This window comes from Sorex fumeus, unplaced genomic scaffold (genome assembly GCF_029834395.1).
Source record: "Sorex fumeus unplaced genomic scaffold, SorFum_2.1 ptg000075l, whole genome shotgun sequence".
Taxonomy (NCBI): domain Eukaryota; kingdom Metazoa; phylum Chordata; class Mammalia; order Eulipotyphla; family Soricidae; genus Sorex; species Sorex fumeus.
Window position 1 is genome coordinate 13,589,306 of NW_026606132.1, and position 7,198 is coordinate 13,596,503.

Consider the following 7,198-nt stretch of genomic DNA (forward strand, 5'->3'; position numbering starts at 1 on the left):
ATCAATTTGCTTGAGTGGGAACCAGTAACATCTCACAACAAATTGTGAGACTTGTTGTTACTGTTTTTTGGCATATTTAATATGTCATGGGTAGCTTGCCAGGCTCTTCCGTGTGGGCGAGATACTCTTGGTAGCTTGCCAGGCTCTCCGAGAGGGGCGGAGGAATAGAACCTGGGTCGGCCATGTCGGCAGACACCTTACCCACTGTGCTATTGCTTCAGCCCTTACTAGAGTAAGAAGTCAAATCCAATTACCAATCTTGGCACTTATAATAAAGCAGGAGAGTTGCTCCCCTCAGTCCTTATTTTGCTGGATGCCAGCCAGATGAGTGCTTCTAATCATGCTAGTCACAGCCTCACCATTGCTCTGATTACCAACCCCACACACCTTCCCATCAATTCTAAAGAGTGAAAGAGTTACTCTAGCCTTGAAAAAGTTTCTATAGTCAGAGTTCAAATCCCCTCAGACTCTCCTAGCTTCTAGGAACAAAGGAGAGTTGTTTCCCTTACCCTTTCTTGGCAATATGTAAGAAGTCTGCTGGAGGTTACCTTTATCCCTACGTGGGTATGATTTGAAAAATCACCCCCACTATGTTGTATTCCTTGATGTCGACGGTCACAATGACAGATTTTATGTAGTCAGAGTTCAAATCCTCCCATAGGTGTTCTGGTTTCTAAGGATGCAGAGTTTTTCCCTTCGCACTCTGGTGCTTTGCTGGATTAGACTCTTGATTTGCTTCTAACCTGCCTTTCTTGATGGTCAGAACTGCCCCACCCCAATCTCTGCGGGTCTATTGTGGGGGAAGGGCCACTTATTAACAGAGTTCCTGGAATCAGAGTTCAAATTCCATTGTAGTTCTCCAAAATTCTAAGGTTGCAGGGGAGTTGTTCCCCTCAAGCATTGGTGTGCTTCTGGGTGCCTGGTGAATTGAGGCTTCTAATCTGCCTGTCATAGACTGGGTAAACTGACACCACTGCTATCCATAGACTGACTGGTTAGGAGCCTGACCTGGAAATGATTCCTAGAGTAAAATTTTAATAACATTGTAGAAATATGTTCTTCAGGGAATCGGGAATTCTAACAATCAAGTCTTGATGCTTTTCTGAAAACGTGCTGGAGGGGAGCATCTACCTTTATATATTCAGAAAACCAACCACAGAGAAGCATTTCTATCTTTTGGGGAGTGGCCTTTAGTTGAAGAACTTGGTGGACTCAGTTCAAATCTCATCGCTGCTCTCCCTGCTTCAAAGGATGTAAGATATTACAAGAGCTGGCGCTTTACAGGATGTCTGTAGGAAGAGGACTTCTGTCCCGCCTCCATGTGCCTGGAAGATTACCTTCACCGATATCAATTAACCTTTTGGAAAATTACTATAAAGTCTGAGTTCAAATACCATTGTGTCTCTGCCCTTCAAAGTACCTCTCCTCGAGCCTGTGAGTTTTACTGGATGACAACAGCAGAAATATCTCTCTTCACACTAGTCACTTCCCTTGGGCACCTTGGAAAAGCAACCCCAATTGTGCTGATCTATCTGTACAGGCAGGTCTTACTTTGACTTTCATCTTGGATTCAGTGTTCCATCTCCATTGATGATCTCCTTGCTTCTAGGGACGTCAGAGTGTAGTTCCCCTCTAGTGCTTGACATTTACTAGATGCTGGATAGAAGTGGGGTTATCCCCTGTGTCTCTTTGGCTATGAAACCACTCCAATCATTAAAAAATCTTCATTTAGAGGCATAGCTATACATTGATGAGTTCCATCACTCAGAATTCAAATCTCCTCAGTACTTTTCATGAATCTAGGGCAGCAGGAAAGTCGTAACTCTCAAGCACTGGCGAAACAATGGACGTCAGCTTGAAGGTTACTTCTTCCCTGCCTGTCCTCAATTCGCAAAATCACCACCTCCTGTGCTGGTCTACGTTGGATGAGCATTCACGCATTGAAGGAGTTTCTGGAGTCAGAATTTGACTTCCATTGTCATTCTCTGAACTTTCTTGGAAGCAGGAGAGTTATTTTCCTCAAGTCAGAGCTCTGTGCTGCCCTCAGAGTCCTAGGGTCTTATCTATGCATTTTTCACTTTTCTATGCGGATCTCAAAACCAACCCCACCGCCACCATTGTGTCTGAGGAGGGGGGGATTTTCAAGGTATGAGTTTCTGAAGCCAGAGTCGAAATGCCATGGCTGCTCTCCGTAATATGTGGGTCACTGGAGAGCTTTCTCCCGATAGCCATGGTGCTTTGTGGACTCCTGCTGGAGGTGGATATATTGTTGTATTAGACGTAAAACAGTGTTGCTCAAAAACACAACCACACTGCTTTGGGTCTATCATTAAGTGAGGACTCTTCCTTTGATGGAGTTCTTGGAATCATAATTTAGATCCCATCACTGCTTTTCATGCTTCTAGGGATGCAGTAGAGCAATAAATCTCATGAATTTGAGATTTCCTGTGAGCATGCTGGAAACGAGGATTCTACCCTTTATGTTTGCAGCATGGAAAACCAACGCCTCCACTCCCAGTTTACATTGGGGTGAGTTGGCTCACATTTGTGTGATTGTAAGGTTTACAGAATATATAGCACATCATACCTTACTTGACTAGAGGGAGACTTTGAAGCAGTTCCTAAAGTAGAAGCTAAATACCACTGCTGTTGTCCATACTTCCAGGGATGTTGGGAGTTATTCTCCTAAAGCATTGATGCTTTTCTGGAATCCAGCAGGAGCAGGGCTTTCCTCCGAGCTAGTCTTGCATCTCTGAGGCTGTCACTGTCCTGTCCTCCCATTGTTTGATTTTCTCGAGTGGGCCCAATAACATTGTGAGACTTGTTACTGTGTTTGGCATATTGAATACATCACGGGTAGCTTGCCAGGCTTTGCTGTGCGGGCGAGATACAATCAGTAGCTTGTTGGGCTCTCTGAGAGGGGCGGAGGAATCAAACTCGGGAGTGATAGCACAGCGGGTAGGGCGTTTGCCTTGCACGCAGCCAACATGGCCAACATCTCTGAGGCTAAGAATCCAAAACCCACATAACCTGTGTTGGAAGGTGCCTTGATTAGAAGGTGTTATTGGAGTTAGACCTTCAATCCCATTGTCGCCTTCAATGCTCCTTATGACATTGGATGGTAGTTCCAATTCATGCCTTGGCACTTTGCTGGTTGAATGCTGAAGGAGGGCTTCAATTCTGCTTGTCTGTGACTCACAAAACCACACCCACCACTAAAAATCTACCTTTGAGTGAGTGGCCAAGTGTTTTTGGGATTTCTGAAGTCACCATTCATATCATATTGTCGATCTTCTTCCCTGAAGACACGTAGGAATGTTGTTTCCCTCAATTGTGGGGCTTTTCTATGTGAATCCCAGAAGGAGCTTCTCTGCTGCCTGTCTGTAACTCGGTAAAATGATCTCCACTGCATCCAGTGCCCTTTGGGGTACAAGATATGAGTTAAGAAGCTCCTGAAGTCAGAGTTCAAATCCCATGACTGTTCTTTGAGCTTCCCGGAATGTAAGAGAGGTGTTCCTCCAGAGACTTGGGTGTATACCGGGACATACAGAAGCTTTATGTGACATCTCCTCTCTCTATATATATCTTGGAGTCAAAAGCACAACTCAAGCACAACTTGTGCAGGTTGGACCATGGGTGATGGAGTTCCTGCATTCAGAGTTCAAATCCCAGTAATGGCCTCAGCTTTTCTGGGTTTGCAGTATAGATGATCTCCTCAGGTCTTGGTACTTCAATGGCCTAGGGATACAAGGGGTTGCATTTTGTGCTTTTAACTTCCACTCAGCAGCTCTAAAAACAAACCACAATACTTACTTTGTATCTGTGGAGGGAGGGTCCTTGCATTGAAGGAGGTCTTGGACTCAGATTTCAAAGCCTATTGAGGCTGTCTATACCACATATGGCATAGGAGTTTGTCCCCTCTAGCTGTGTGTGGTTTTTGTTTTGTTCTGTTTTTTTTTTTTTTTTTTTTTTTGCTGAACCCATGATTGAGGTGTGCATATCGCGGTGCTAGTTGCTTCATGACTGTAGCTCAGAAATCCAACCCCACCTCTTTCATTCTACCTTTAGGCAACACGCTTGTGTTGATGGAGTTCCTGGAATCAGAGTTAAGTTACCTTCTCTGCTCTGCAGACTTCAAGGGATTGGGACTTTCCTGCAATCCTAATGGATGGGAGCTTCTATTCTGCTTTTCTGCGACTCATAAAATCACAGCCAACACTCTCAATCTACTATTGGGTGAGTTTCCACCTGTTGATGCATTTGTGGGGTTTCACTCACCAGATTTCATATCACATTGCCACTCCTCTTGTTCTAGGGATGCCAGAGAATTCTTCCTCTTCATCATTAGCACTTTGCTAGACGCCATCTGGAAGGGTGCTTGGATCCTACCAATCTGCGGCTCGAAAATCACCCCAATAATTACCCATTTTCCTGGAAGGAATCAATGTAGTTTGCTGCAAGTGTGGAAAAGAGTTCATAACCCCTCGAAGCACTCCATGCTCCTAGGGGCAGAGAGGTTCTATTCTCGAAGCATTGGCACAATACTGTATGCTTGCTGGAAAGGTGTATTTATCATGCCTGTTGTCAGTTCAAAAAACCACCACTTATCTGCTGGTATACGTTTGGGGAAATGTCCATGCATTGAGAGAATTTCAAGAGTCGGAGTTAAAAATCCCATTTCCTCTTTTATGTGTTTAGGGACAAAGCACAGGTATTCCTTTCAAGTATTGTGGCTTTGTTGTCTAAGGGCTAAAGAAATGCTTCTTTCCCTGCAATCGTCATTTACCCTGGGTGGCTCAGACACGAAACCTTATTGGAAAATATACCTGATCAACTACTTTCCTGAGTCCGACTTCCTATTTTATCGCCGCATGTGGCGTTTGAGTGTTGCAAAAGAGCACTTAATCCTTGGTGCTTTGCTGACTGTCGGTGTGAGGGGTAATTCTACTCCACCTCTCTGCTTCTCAAAAAGCACCCTCATTGTCATCCTCCTAAAAATGGGTAGGGAGCAAGAGGTTGCTTCAGGTAGTGTTTACATTCCATTGCTGGTTTTTACACTTCCAGAAATACTGGAGAGTTCTTCTCCTAAAGCTATGTTGCTGTGCTGAAATTTGGCAGGAATGAGGCTTCACACCACGCTAGTCTATGTATCTTGGAGGCTCTGAAGGCTACCCCCACGGCCTCTGTTCTTCAAGTGGAGGAGATGCCAAGTGATGAGGAGTTCCATCAGTTGGAGCTCCCATCTCATGGTGGACTTCAGCACGTTGAGTTATGTGTGAGAGTAGTTCCCCTCAGATATTGGTGCATTGTTGGATACCTGCTTTGGGGGTGAGGATTCTACTGTTCTCATCAGTGCCTCCTGAAAACACACCCACCACTGCCAGTCTAGCTGTAGGTGAATGATGAGGTGATTTCAGTTTTCCCATAGTTAGATTTCATATCACTTTGTTGTTCTCGTACATCAATGATGCAGGAGAATTTATCCCTCGTGGAGTGGCATTTTGCTGGAAGCCTGCTGGAAGTGGGCATATCACTCCGTTAGTCACTCAATGGCTGTGGATCAGAAAACTATTCCCATGGCATTTGCTCTACTTTGGTGGGATGGGACTTGCATTAATGGATTTCCTGGTATGAGAGTTCAATCCCATCACTGCTATTCTCACTCTAGGGAGCAGAGACCAGGAAATATCAAGCATTGGCACGTTCCTGAAAGGCATCAGGAAGGAAGCCTCTGCCGGGCTTTCTGGGATGAGAAACTGACAGTCGCTACTCGCAGTCTACTTTTGGGTGAGTAGCCATGCATTGTGCTTGTGGGGGGTTCAATAGTGAGAGTTTTATATCAAATCACCACTCTCCTTCTTTGTAGGGATGCTTCTTCATTGGTACTTGGAAGACATGTTCTGAAGAGAGCTTTGCCCTGTCTATCTGCGTCTAAAAACCCCACAATCATTACTCATCTTCTTCGGCGGACTGGTCATGTATTGCTGCGTTCCTGTTTCATACTTAAAACCCCATCGAAGCACTCCATGCTTGTAATGTAGCAGCGAGTTGAATCCCTAAAAAATTGATGTATTTGGAAAATATCGTGCTAAGCGAAATGAGTCAGAAAGAGAGGGACAGACATAGAAAGATTGCATTCATCTGGGTAACATAAAGTAACAAAATAAGAGACTAACACCCAAAAACAGCTGTGATAAATACCTTGTTGTTCACTCCATGGCTTCGACGCCAGCCGCACACTTTACGGGTAAAGGCAGCTCAGACAGAGAAGGGAGCACCAAATAAAGGGTGCTGGGAACATCCGCCCAGGATGGGAGATGCATGCTGAAAGTAGACTATAGACCGAACATGATTGCCACCCAATGCCTCTTCTGCAAACCACAGCACCCAAAGGAGAGAGAACAAAAGGGAATGCCATGCCACAGAGGCAGGGTGGTGGGGAGGTAGGACGGATACTGGGATTGGTGGAGGTGGAGAATGGGCACTGGTGGTGGGATGGGTACTTGATCATTGTATAACTGAAACCCAAGCACAAAAGCTTGTAAGTCTATAAATGTACCTCATGGTGTTTCACTAATAAAACAAAAAATAAATTTAAAAAATTGATGTATTGCTAAATGCCTGCTGGAGGGGCAATGGACTCTTACTTGCTGACTCTAGTTTGAAAAATCAACCCCTCGGCCAGGGGTTTATCATCGAGGAGTGTCCACGTCTTAAAGGAATTTCTAGAATCGAGGTTTATATGCCATTGAGGCACTGCAACTCTTAGTGTGGAAATGTATTCCCTTCCAGGATTTGTCTCTGTTGGCCAGTGGCTGCAGGACATTCTATCCCTGCCCTAATCCATTCTGCTTGGTGTCTAGAAAAAACAAACATTTCTGGGTCAATGTAGATGGGGCCGACAGGCCTCATGTCAGCAGAATTTCCTTAGTCAGAGTTCCTATCTTTTTCCACTGTGGCCTTGCAGGGAGGCAGGGAGCTGAGAGCCATTCCCTTCAAGCCATGGTGCTTTGCAGGCCTTTACATGCAGGTGCTCTTCAACACTGCCAGTCTGTGGCATAAGTGAGTTTCCTCACTGCCGTTGTTCCACAACTGGTTTGCAGGAAAGAGGTTGAAAGAAATACTGCAGTAGAAGTTTAAGTACCATTGATGTTGCCCAGACATGCAGGGATGCTGGGAGTTATCCCCGTAAATCTTT